Below are 12,170 nucleotides of genomic sequence, written 5' to 3'. Positions count from 1 at the left end.
ATTCTTCGTGGATTACACTAAGCTTCTTAGTCGATAATTTTCTCAATAGAGGTTTTAGATTAGCTTGTATCTGACGGAGACTCCATTATTGGATAAGCGAGAGAACTTCTTCTTAGAGAGAGTAAAAAAAAGCGCATTTAAAAGGGAAGAGAAAGGGTCCAAGAGCATAGCTCAGTTGTATCCCATCAACTCCAGTAAGGAGGAAGTCAGGAATTCGATCCCCGCAGATGTCTGTATTTAATTTAGTTGTATAGAGGGGTTGGGTCTAGCAGTGGGGCTAGTCCAACTGGATGGATTTGGATATGGACCTAAGTCCGACTAATTAAAAAAAAAAATCTTGGATTTTGTTTCTACGATATTACGGATTTTCAATGCGAATAGTCGCACTCCCTTAATTGAGATAAGATTAGTCTGCATGATGTATGAAGTGACGACTGAAACATTGGAGAAGTCTCTAGAGAAAAATCGGGCGACTAACTCGGATAGAAATCGTTTCAACTCGTTCTTCAATTTCTCTCTGTTTTCAATCATCCAAGATGTTTATACAATTTTAATATGTGTTAATGATTATATCTATGTTGATCTTACTATTCTACTTCTTTCTTTTGTTCTAGGTATTAATATTGGTGCTTGAGGAAGCTTTGGATATTTGAGTGGTTTTGCCTAATGTTCTTTCTTCCTCTTTTTAATTTGCTATCTACACAACTTTTGATGTCTGTGTTCCACGAGATGTTACAAAAACTTACTTTGCTGCACTCGTCTTCAATTGGATTTCTTCCTCTGCTTTATTCACTTACCTGTATTCTCGGTTTCTATGCCTTCCGACAATCCAGTCACCTAATAGTTAATCCTAAATTAATTTTCTACAGATGTCATTTGAAATACGCCAAGTGTTTAACATTCATCATCCAAAACAGAGGTGGAAATTCTTTATATTACTTCTTCACCTCGTTCTCTTCTCCCATATTCTCTTTTTCAATCTCTGTAGCTCTTCAATGGAAAGCTAAATAACAGAAATCCAACAAAGAATGAAATACACTTCCATTACTGACAGGCTTAAAGCACTTAAAGAACCTCAGCTTTCCTCTGAAATACTGCTACAAGGTGCAGATAAATTCAAATTCAGCTTTTTAGGAAATGCGTATTCTTCGAAGGTCTATACTGTGGGTGAACTCGATAAAGAGCTTAAAAAGCTGTGGCCGAAAAGTAAGGATATCTTCATCAAAAAAAAAAAGATAATGATTATTGGTTGATTAAGTTCCATACCCATGATGAATATGAGGTTGTTCTCAAATTTCGTCCATGGTTCATTGAAGGGGATTTACTTGTTTTAGAGCCCTGGAATCCAAAGATACCGAAAATCAAGGTAGACTTAACTAAACAATTATTCTGGATGCGGCTTTATAACATGCAGTCTGGTTTTGCGACTCCTGATATTGTCAATGGTATTGTTGGCGCTATGGGTGAGGTAAAAGAGTTAGATTCACCTGACTGTATAGTACCAAAAGGGAAAGTTCAAAAAGCTTTGGTCTTGATTGATGTTCATGATCCACTGAGAAGAGGGTTTTGGATGAAGAATGCAGCTGGGGAAGAAAAATGGATTCGTTTATTTTATGAGAAGCAACCCCGCAACCTGTGTGGATACTGTTATATCATAGATACATAAAGAGGCAGAATGCGGTATTATAGCAAATTTTCTACTTCAACAACAACGTGGTCATCTCTCAACAAACTTTATTTTAGATCCTCCTGCATGCACAAATCCAGACATGCGAGGTGTTAGAAATGTTCAAGTTAATATGCATCAAGTTCAGCAAGAGGTAGAGGATCAACCATCTTTGGTTATTGAGAACCAACATACTGCTTTGGCCATCAATGAGGAATGCATGCATGCACAGACCCATAATATTAATCCGGTACCTAATGTTGTGATGATGCCAGAGAATTTTGGTCTTCTGACTCAGCAGGAAACAAACAATGCTGAGTCAAGTATTCCTTTGGAGCCTTCTGAAAATCAAGGTATGTTAAGGGTTAACTTTATTTCATCCATGATTAGGCGAGATGTGGTCCAGAGGCATGGTAAGAGAATTAGACTGGAATAAGGTGGGCCTAGTAGCATTAATGATATGGATAAGAAAATTTGACATGATCGAGGAAGAGGTGATACCATAGCAGTTAATTCAGATGAAAATGTGGAGCAATTACAACAGGCTTTTAAGTCCACAAATGGGTCAACCATCTGAATATGGATCTAATATGGATCTCCTCATATCTTATATTGCATTAGGAGAATTTGATGTTACTTTTGATGATTTCAATATTAGTAATATAGATCCAGACTCCTTTCATCCTACCAGAGCATATAAAAGACCATTGCAAGAACTTATAGCTCACTTTGAAGCTAATATCTCCAGTCATAACTCTGATACATCGGATGCTATATCTGATGAACAACCATCATCAAATGATCATGTCAATCTAGATGATACAACTCAATCACCTAATTCTTATCATTCCTTTCCTGTGACAGTTTCTGAGCAAAACCAGTCCAAGCGCTTTAAGGCTTCTACATCAAGCACTAATATTCAGGTACAATCTATACATTTCAATCTCTTTTATTCTCAATTCTATTTTGTTTTATATTCTGGGTATTTAAGTAGGATCAATTATAAGTATCAAAATATTTTTTATTGCTTTCATTGCTTGGGAGATAAAATGAAGGTGTTATCTTGGAATGTTCAAGGTTTAGCTTCTAAAGAAACAAGAAATTATCTAGGAGACATCATTAAGAGGCATAATCCTGATATTGTTTTTTTAATGGAGACTAAGGTGTCAGAGACTAGAGCAAAAATTTTAACTGAACCATTTTGTTATCCCAAGTCTTTGTTTATTGGCTCAATTAGTCTATCTGGAGGTATGGTACTACTATGGAAAGAGGGTTTTCCTTGTGACATTTTCTGCAACAATGACAACATGATTCACTTGCTAATTTCCTCTAATGCATCGAAGCAGGAATGGCTTCTTTCGTGTGTTTATGGATCAACTTATTATGAGTTGAAACAAAAGCAGTGAGAATTCCTTAAGGAACTTAGTGATAATGTATTCCAACCTTGGATAGTTTTGGGTGATCTTAATATTCATCTCCATACTCAGGACGCCTCAACAAGTAAAACTTCTTTAGATAATTGGGTCTGTAGTGTCATCAATATTGTTGGTTTAATGGATATGGGCTATGTGGGGTCTAAACATACATGGAAAAATAGAACTAATGGTAAAGGTTATAAACGAGCCAGAATAGATATTGCACTGCAGAATTCTCACTGGGTCAAAGATTATCCCAACTCTAAAGTTTTACATCTTCCATTTTTAGGTTCAGATCACTGTCCTTTGCTTCTTATAACTGAGACTGAATGTGTTACACCAAGGAATGTATGGAAATTATATAGGTGTTGGTTAAAGGACTCAGCGTGTGCTGAAGTAATTTCACATACTTGGGATACTTCACCAGTAAATGCACATATTAATACTAAGCTTTCTAAAGTCCGTTGTAGTTTGTCAAAATGGAACAAAACTCATTTTGGTAGAATTAATATTCAAGTCCAGCAGTTTCAACAACATCTCTCTCAATTGCAAGCTCTTGCTTTTAGTGATAATGTTTCTTATGAGATATGTCTCACTATACAAAAGCTTGATTATTGGAAGACGATTGAAGAAGACTTCTGGCATCAAAGATCCGGAGCTCACTGGATTAAAGAAGCAGATGGTAACACTGCTTACTTTCACACTAAAGCGAATAGGAGGAGATCTAGGAATCATATTTCTGCCTTAAAGGATGTTAATGGCCAATGGCATCATACAAGAAAGGATCTTGAAAATCTTCTCACTTCTCATTTTGCTACAATTGCTGCCACTTCCAATCCATAGTTCAAGTCTGATTCATTTGATATAATTAATCCTATCATCACACTGGAGGAGAACCAAGCTTTGATTTTCATACCATCTGAGGATGAGATATATGAGGTATTGAAGACTAATCCTAGTTGGAATGCACCGAGACCGGATGGTTTTCCGGCGGGTTTCTATCAAACACAGTGGTTAACTGTTAAAGCTGATATTGTTGACTTGGTTCAAACTTTCTTTCTAACAAAAACAATGCCTTCTCATATAAACCAGACAACCACTTGTTTAATCCCAAAAACCCTTCATCCTTCAACTCCTAGTGATTATCGTCCTATTGGACTCTGCAATATCACATATAAAATAATTTCAAAACTCATTGTCACTAGAATGAAGCCACTGATAGATAAGATCATTTTCCCAACCGAAGCAACCTATGTACCAAAAAGGTACATAAATGACAACATTGTTGTAGCGCATGAACTGATCCATTCTATGAATAAATCTAAAAAGAAGCAAGCTTTGATAGCGCTTAAATTAGATATGTCGAAAGCTTTCGACAGAATAGAATGGTCCTTCATTGATAAGATGTTATTATCTCTTGGCTTCTGTGAAGATTGGAGAATGATAATTCAACAATGTATCTCCACGACTTCAGTGTCAGTTCGTCTTACTGGCAGCATGTGTAATTCGTATACTCCTTCTAGAGGGCTCAGGCAAGGAGATCCGTTGTTGATGTGACTCAATAATGTTGTAGTAAAAAGTTTCGTTGAGACTTGTGAAAGCAAAATAATTTAGCCTTAAAAATTAAAGAAAACTTAACTCAAAATTTGATTTCAAGATATGAGAAAATAACCAAGACACTGATTCCACTATTACACATGAATGAATGATGGTAAATAACCCAAAACTCTAATTATCTTTAAGTCCCTTATTTTCTTAACTCACAAATAATCAGGCAAATTCTCAAAAATTAATTGTATCCCCTAAGCATAGATTATCTAATCAAAGCATAACCTATCTAATTGAATCACAACTAATGAAGAAAATTATGCAAACAATTAAAAACTCTGCAAAAGCAGTGATTGAACGAATTATAATTAAATATTAGAGAAAATATAATAGTTACCAAATTATTCATGCGTAAATAGCTTCCTCATTGCCCCAAGGATTGGGTTTAGCTCCTCATTATTACAAAGAAAACTAAATAGAAGAAATAAAAGAAAATTGTGAAACTGGCTACCGGCTCACCCCCCCTCCTTTGGTTGTGCTCTCTTGCTCTCTATTTATACACACAAACCCATCAATAAAATATATTCTTCCATAACTCCAAATTCTTCTTCTTTTTAATTAAAAATATCTTCAAGAATTTTTCTTCTTCTTTATATTCTCTAAATTTCTTTATTATACACAAATCTTCTTTAATTCGCAGAATCAAATCCAAGAGAAAATCCTCTAAGATATCTTTCATGTTTAATAGAAGATAACTTCCTTTTTTTCAAAACTCCGGTAATTAATACTCATAGATTTCCTGTTTATAAGGAAGAAGATATTCTTGTATTAAAAATTGTAAATCCTTTACTGTTGAAACCCAAATTTCTCGCCAATATTCTGTTTGAAAATGAAGAAGAAGGTGGTGCCCCTATCCAAAGTGCAGGTGCCTTTATTAATTTTCTCAGAGAGGTGCAAGCATCACTATTCGAGCAACTTTTTCCACACAAGTGTATTTCTCCAAGAACACCTACACAAACATAAAAACACCATAATAAGTACAAAATCAAGCACTAACAATAGAGACACTGAGGAAAAATTAGACACATAAATGCGTCTATCAAATACCCCCAAACTTATTATTTGCTAGTCCTCGAGCAAAACTAAAAAAATAAATAAAACCGAGTTAATCTCGGGAGGGTTTACCAGAGGTGTACCCAGAAAACCATTAGTCCAGACCCTAGCTATCTACGCAGAACCTTGGAAGGCACTAAAGAATCTCCTTGGTTGGCATACCTATTGACTACAGGAGGAAGTACCCTGATGTGAAATTCCAATTGATGTACACGAGTTTGCACTCAAGCATACTAAAATTCATATAAAGTGACAGAGCTCTACTCAGATAGTTTCTGTACATCATAACCGGAGTCAACCAATCACATGGAAAGATTAAGAAGATGGGTAAAGAAAAAGATGGTTTAAAGTGAACGGTGTTTCCCATATCTGTCTGAAGTCCTCTGCCAGATGAACCTATCCTAATGGACTGAGATACCGGTCAGACTAATATCAACACAACTGGCATATACGAGGGGACCAGCGGTCGATAATCCTAACTCTAGGTCAACACAACTGGCATATACAAGAGCACCAGCGGTCAACTTTATTGAATTTATTCCGGTTGGTCTGATGGTCTGGTCTTAATTTAATTTAATTTTTTATTTTTTTTGTATCTCAATCACCCTATTTCACCCTAGCAAAAGTAACAACTTGAATCGTGTGCCCCACCAAATCACTTAAAAAAAATAAAAACAGAAGGATTAGGATTCAACGAGATATGGCGAAACTACCATGTGTTTTTTTTTAAATTCTAACACCTGAGCTCTGTGCTTTTATGAATATACTCTTTAGATGTTTCCATCTAATCAGATTGGTTCCTCAACTCCAACAACCAAGATGTTCCCATCCACTTAGATTGGTTAGTGCCAACCTTAATAAGCATAAATTTCTAGGCTCTGGAGTTTATTTACTGCAGCAAAAAGTTTCTTCCCCACCCCAAACTTAAATCTAACATTGTCCACAATGTTCTAAAATTAAAAACATGAATAAGGAGAAACTGTTACCACTTGAAGCAAAAGAGTTAAGGAAAGATATTACTGTGTTGCATGAGCATGGGTTACCTCCCAAGAAGTGCTAAGTTTAAAGTCTTCATCCAGACATTGGAAGAATTAGTCACCTCGTAGAATCATATAGCAGTAGCCAGAATAATTGTGGGTCATCTGGATCAAAAAGTATTACCCACAAGAAGAGAAAAGTGCAATAGACCAAGAAGATACCGAACATACCCTCGCTTAAGACAACTACATCTAGTTGTGGTTCAGGTTCAGGCTCTATAAAAGGGTCTAAATAAAAAACTTTCATCTGTTGGATTTCCTCAAAACTAATATCCGGTTCAAGCATTAGAGTCTGGAAAAACTCAATTAAGAACTTAGAAGCATATAACAACAACCTGAATAATTGGGGATCCTCTAAGTCAATTAGATTTGACTCACACAGATGACCACAATTAAAGAGGTGGTCTTCCTTAAGAAAATGTGTCGACCCTAATATCCTAAAGTAATTAGGTTTAGTCTCAAAAATTAATAACCAACACATCTGAAAATCATAAGTTCCCACAATTGGTTGAAATGTTTTTGGTGGGAAAACGAAGTCAATCTTGGTATCATAGCATGGGTTAACCACATCAACCAGAGGATGGGTTTCTAACAACTGAGCTTCTCTATGGACATCATTAGGTTCGAGAAAACATGTATGAAGATAATCTTGTAAGATGGTTGAGGCATAAATGTCAAGTCCTACACGAGGGAACTTTCTAAGAGTTAAAGCACATGGAGAATGATAATCACCCCCAAACTTAGAGTTTTCTGTGTCTCTAGAAAGACTAGTCACAACTTCCCTAATTTCTAGGTCATCAGATTCCTGGAAATGGTCAATTGATTCTTCTAAGTTGGGTTCATCCTCACTCATTTCTACGAGTTTATCATCTTCTAAGACTAGTGTTTCTAAATCGCTAGATTCTAAAACAGTATTCTCAGGGTAAACTCTTTCCTCTAAACCATCATCACAATCATATAAAGGATTATCAGCGGAATTTTCTAGTAAAGGCTCATTAACTAAGGTGTTAATCATAATAACTTCCTCTGATTCACTGATAGGCACATCAAATAATGGATTATCCAACACACTGCAGGCTAAAGGATCATGAACTGCATCGTCTAAAACGGTGGTATCTCTAGTCAAATCCTCATCCTTTTGAATAGGTGAATAATTATTAAAATGATTTGGATTTGAACTAGAAACAACACTATCATTATAAAGCTCAATTGGAGTAACAAATTCCTGATCACTATGCCTACATATTTCATGTTCTTCATCAATACTATCCTCATCATAATCATCACTATAATAACATGAAAATGATCGAACCTTATCAAAACAAGTAGTGTTACCAATTCTAACCTCGTCATTTTGATTATGTGAATAAAAACTATCCTTATTTTCGAGGGTGGTATTGGAAAAAGTACACTGGAAATTAAGACTATCCTGAGTAAGTTTTTCCACAATCCTATTTGTACTCTCAGTAAATTGCTTGAGGGTCTCTTCTAGAGATATCTTAGTTGACCGCTCTATGGACTCTTCTGGGAGAAGAATATTATAAGTCTCTTTCATAAATAACTTCCGTGTTGACTCATTGAAACTCTTGAGAGACTCTTCTAGAGAAATAGAAGGATTTTTTTGCTCGTATGACCTGTGGGTATATGGATAGTAATTGGGCTCACAATGGTATGGACCATAACCTTCAAAAGTTTCGCGTTCCCAATCACTATTCACACTATGGTCATAAAAAGGATAATGTCCAAGCTGCTCAGTCGGATACTCATTGTATTGGCTATTATAATACCAGTTCGACATCCTAACCGCAAGGGAATTCTCAACAAACACAAAGAAGGCTTACTCGACCACAACAAGCCTATTTTATCTAGCGAACAAAAAACATGATGGCTCCACCTATATTGTTTCTAGACCAGCTTCTAATCCTTCGAATGGGAATTTGTTACAATTTGAGAAAACCCCTCTGGAATCAATCCGAGTAAAAGTAAGTTGAATAGAGGCGAGGGAAGCTGCATAGCGCTTTGATACCCAAGGCCTCACCGCATTCCAAGGCGGCGCAGTCACGCATTCAACTCACAGAAACCATCATGAACTTCGAAGTATGCTATTTTTCGAACGACTTTCCTATTAAGATCGTTACCCTATAGGTCTCGTTCTATTCCAAATTTTAGGTTTAGGTTCGCGTTTGGTTTTGTTTTCCTAAGGCGGGCAAGAAGAGAACGGTGATGAAATCCGAACCCTTATCTTGTATGGCCAGTCCTTGCCCTTTACTAGGAAATTGAAGCATCCGTTTTCAAGTCCTCAGCATATATGCAAACGAAGGAATACGGTAACTCGCTGACAGGGGATTCGCGAGTGTTTCGACAAACTTACCTCCCGTTCCAGACAGGGGATGAACCGCTGAAGTCGACTCGGGCCACAACTCCAATGTCGTGTACGAACCCGAGGGGCCGAGGTGATATCGTAATCACTGTCCTTCTCTGCAAACAGTTTAATATTTAATACTACCCTTCCGTATGGTTTAAAAATAAAAGAATGTCCAAATGTCCAAGTCCAAAGTCCAAAAGAAAAGGAAAGCCTAAAAAAATAAAAACAAAAAAAAATGTCTCTGTTTTTTAATAAAAACAAAAAAAAATTTCTTCTTTCGCTCATTTCGCTTTGTCTTTTACTCCAAGTCTTTAAGTATTCACCAAAGCTTTGGCAAAATTTTCTTTTGCTCCAAATTCCAAAATCTGTAAGGAAAAGACAAAAACCCAAAAACGTAAAGAAGAACAAATAAAATAAAAACAAATAAAAACCTAAAAAAAAATCTAAAAACTCTAGCCTAAAGACAAGTCCCCGGCAGCGGCGCCAAAAATTAATGTGACTCAATAATGTTGTAGTAAAAAGGTTCGTTGAGACTTGTGAAAGCAAAAGAATTTAGACTTAAAAATTAAAGAAAACTTAACTCAAATTTTGATTTCAAGATATGGGAAAATAACCAAGACAATGATTCCACTATTACACATGAATGAATGATGGTAAATAACCCAAAACTCTAATTATCTTTAAGTCCCTTATTTTTTTTAACTCATAAATAATCAGGCAAATTCTCAAAAATTAATTGTATCCCCTAAGCATAAATTATCTAATCAAAGCATAACCTATCTAATTGAATCACAACTAATGAAGAAAATTATGCAAACAATTAAAAACTCTGCAAAAGCAGTGATTGAGCGAATTATAATTAAATATTAGAGAAAATATAATAGTTACCAAATTATTCATGCGTAAATAGCTTCCTCATTTCCCCAAGGATTGGGTTTAGCTCCTCATTATTACAAAGAAAACTAAATAGAAGAAATAAAAGAAAATTGTGAAACTGGCTACCGGCTCACCCCCCTCCTTTGGTTGTGCTCTCTTGCTCTCTATTTATACACACAAACCCATTAATCAAATATATTCTTCCATAACTCCAAAATCTTCTTCTTTTTAACTAAAAATATCTTCAAGAATTTTTCTTCTTCTTTATATTCTCTAAATTTCTTTATTATACCCAAATCTTCTTTAATTCGCAGAATCAAATCCAAGAGAAAATCCTCTAAGATATCTTTCATGTTTAATAGAAGATAACTTCCTTTTTTTTCAAAACTCCGGTAATTAATACTCATAGATTTCCTGTTTATAAGGAAGAAGATATTCTTGTCTTAAAAATTGTAAATCCTTTACTGTTGAAACCCAAATTTCTCGCCAATATTTTGTTTGAAAATGAAGAAGAAGGTGGTGCCCCTATCCAAAGTGCAGGTGCCTTTATTAATTTTCTCAGAGAGGTGCAAGCATCACTATTCGAGCAACTTTTTCCGCACAAGTGTATTTCTCCAAGAACACCTACACAAACATAAAAACACCATAATAAGTACAAAATCAAGCACGAATAATAGAGACACTGAGGACAAATTAGACACATAAATGCGTCTATCAGTTGTCTCCCTACTTATTCATCATTTCGATGAAATATCTTACTAGATATTTAATGACAGCTGAGGCACAGGGCAAACTAAAAGGCATCCAAGTTAAAGAAAATTCAATAACTATCAATCATCTACTGTTTGCAGATGATTGCATGTTATTCTTTCAAGCTGAGGATGATGGTATTAATCAGGTGAAACACATTTTGCAAAACTTTAATGATTCGTCTGGTGAAATGATTAATTTTAATAAGTCTTCAGCTTTTATTGCGGGTGATATTTCATCTGTTCAGAAAGAGTTTATTCAGAGTTCACTAGGAGTTAAACAATTAGTTTCATCTGATAAGTATCTGGGTATCCCAATCTTATTGAGTAAATCTAAAACAAGCTCCTTTTCATCTATTAAAGATTCTTATGAACATAGGTTAATCTGGCGGATATAACAACCCTCATTAAGTCGGTACTCAACTCAATACCAACTCATTATATGAGTAACTTTAAAATCCCGAAGAATGTTATAACTAAATTAGATTTGATACAAAGGAAGTTCTGGTGGGGTCGTCAGAAAACTAAAGGTTATAGTCTGGTTTCCTGGAACTCACTTTATTATCCTAAAAACGAAGGGGGACTAGCTTTTAGGAATTAGAGCTCTTTAATATTGCTCTTATAACTAAGCTAGCGTGGAGATTGTGTACAGAAGACAACAAGCCTTGGACACAGATTATGAAGGCCAAATATTCTCCCTACTGCCACTTTCTACACCTATGTGATTCACCTAAAAACTCGTCTTGGATTTGGAAAGGGCTTGAGATTGGTTTTCAATATGTTCGTCAGTTTCATAGATGGGATATTAGATGTGGAAATAGAGCTTTAATATGGTATGACAAGTGGGTAAGGGGATTAAATACTCCGCCAATACCAAAATAGAATTACTCAGATTCGGTAAGATTAATTTATATTTCAGATCTTATGCTTCAAAACCCAAGAAGATGGAACTCAGAGCTAGTTAAGAGGGTCTTTCCAACTGAAACAACTGAACTTATTCTCCAAATGCACTTAGTACAATTTGGGACAGACAAGCTCATTTGGGAACCAAGTCGGTCTGGTGAATTCACTGTTAAATCCACTTATAATGAGCTTCTAAGACAAGATCATGCCTCTACAATAAATGCAAGTAATGACATACCTAGGGCAGTCTGGAAGTGCATGTGGAAAATGAATGTCCCACATAAAGTTAAGATCTTTATTTGGAAATGCATTAAAGATATAGTACCCACTAAGGTTAAGCTAAACAGATATAAGAAAGACATTACACCCATCTGTTCTAGATGTACACAGGCAGAGGAAACCTTAAATCATATACTTATTGAATGTCATCACTCAAGAGAAGTCTGGATTGGAATGAATGTTAATGTTTCATCTTTACAAGCTCAACATATTCAGGTT

Source organism: Papaver somniferum, chromosome 2 (assembly GCF_003573695.1).
Source record: "Papaver somniferum cultivar HN1 chromosome 2, ASM357369v1, whole genome shotgun sequence".
Taxonomy (NCBI): domain Eukaryota; kingdom Viridiplantae; phylum Streptophyta; class Magnoliopsida; order Ranunculales; family Papaveraceae; genus Papaver; species Papaver somniferum.
The sequence above is the reverse complement of the archived record's forward strand: the minus strand, read 5'-3'. Positions refer to the sequence as shown.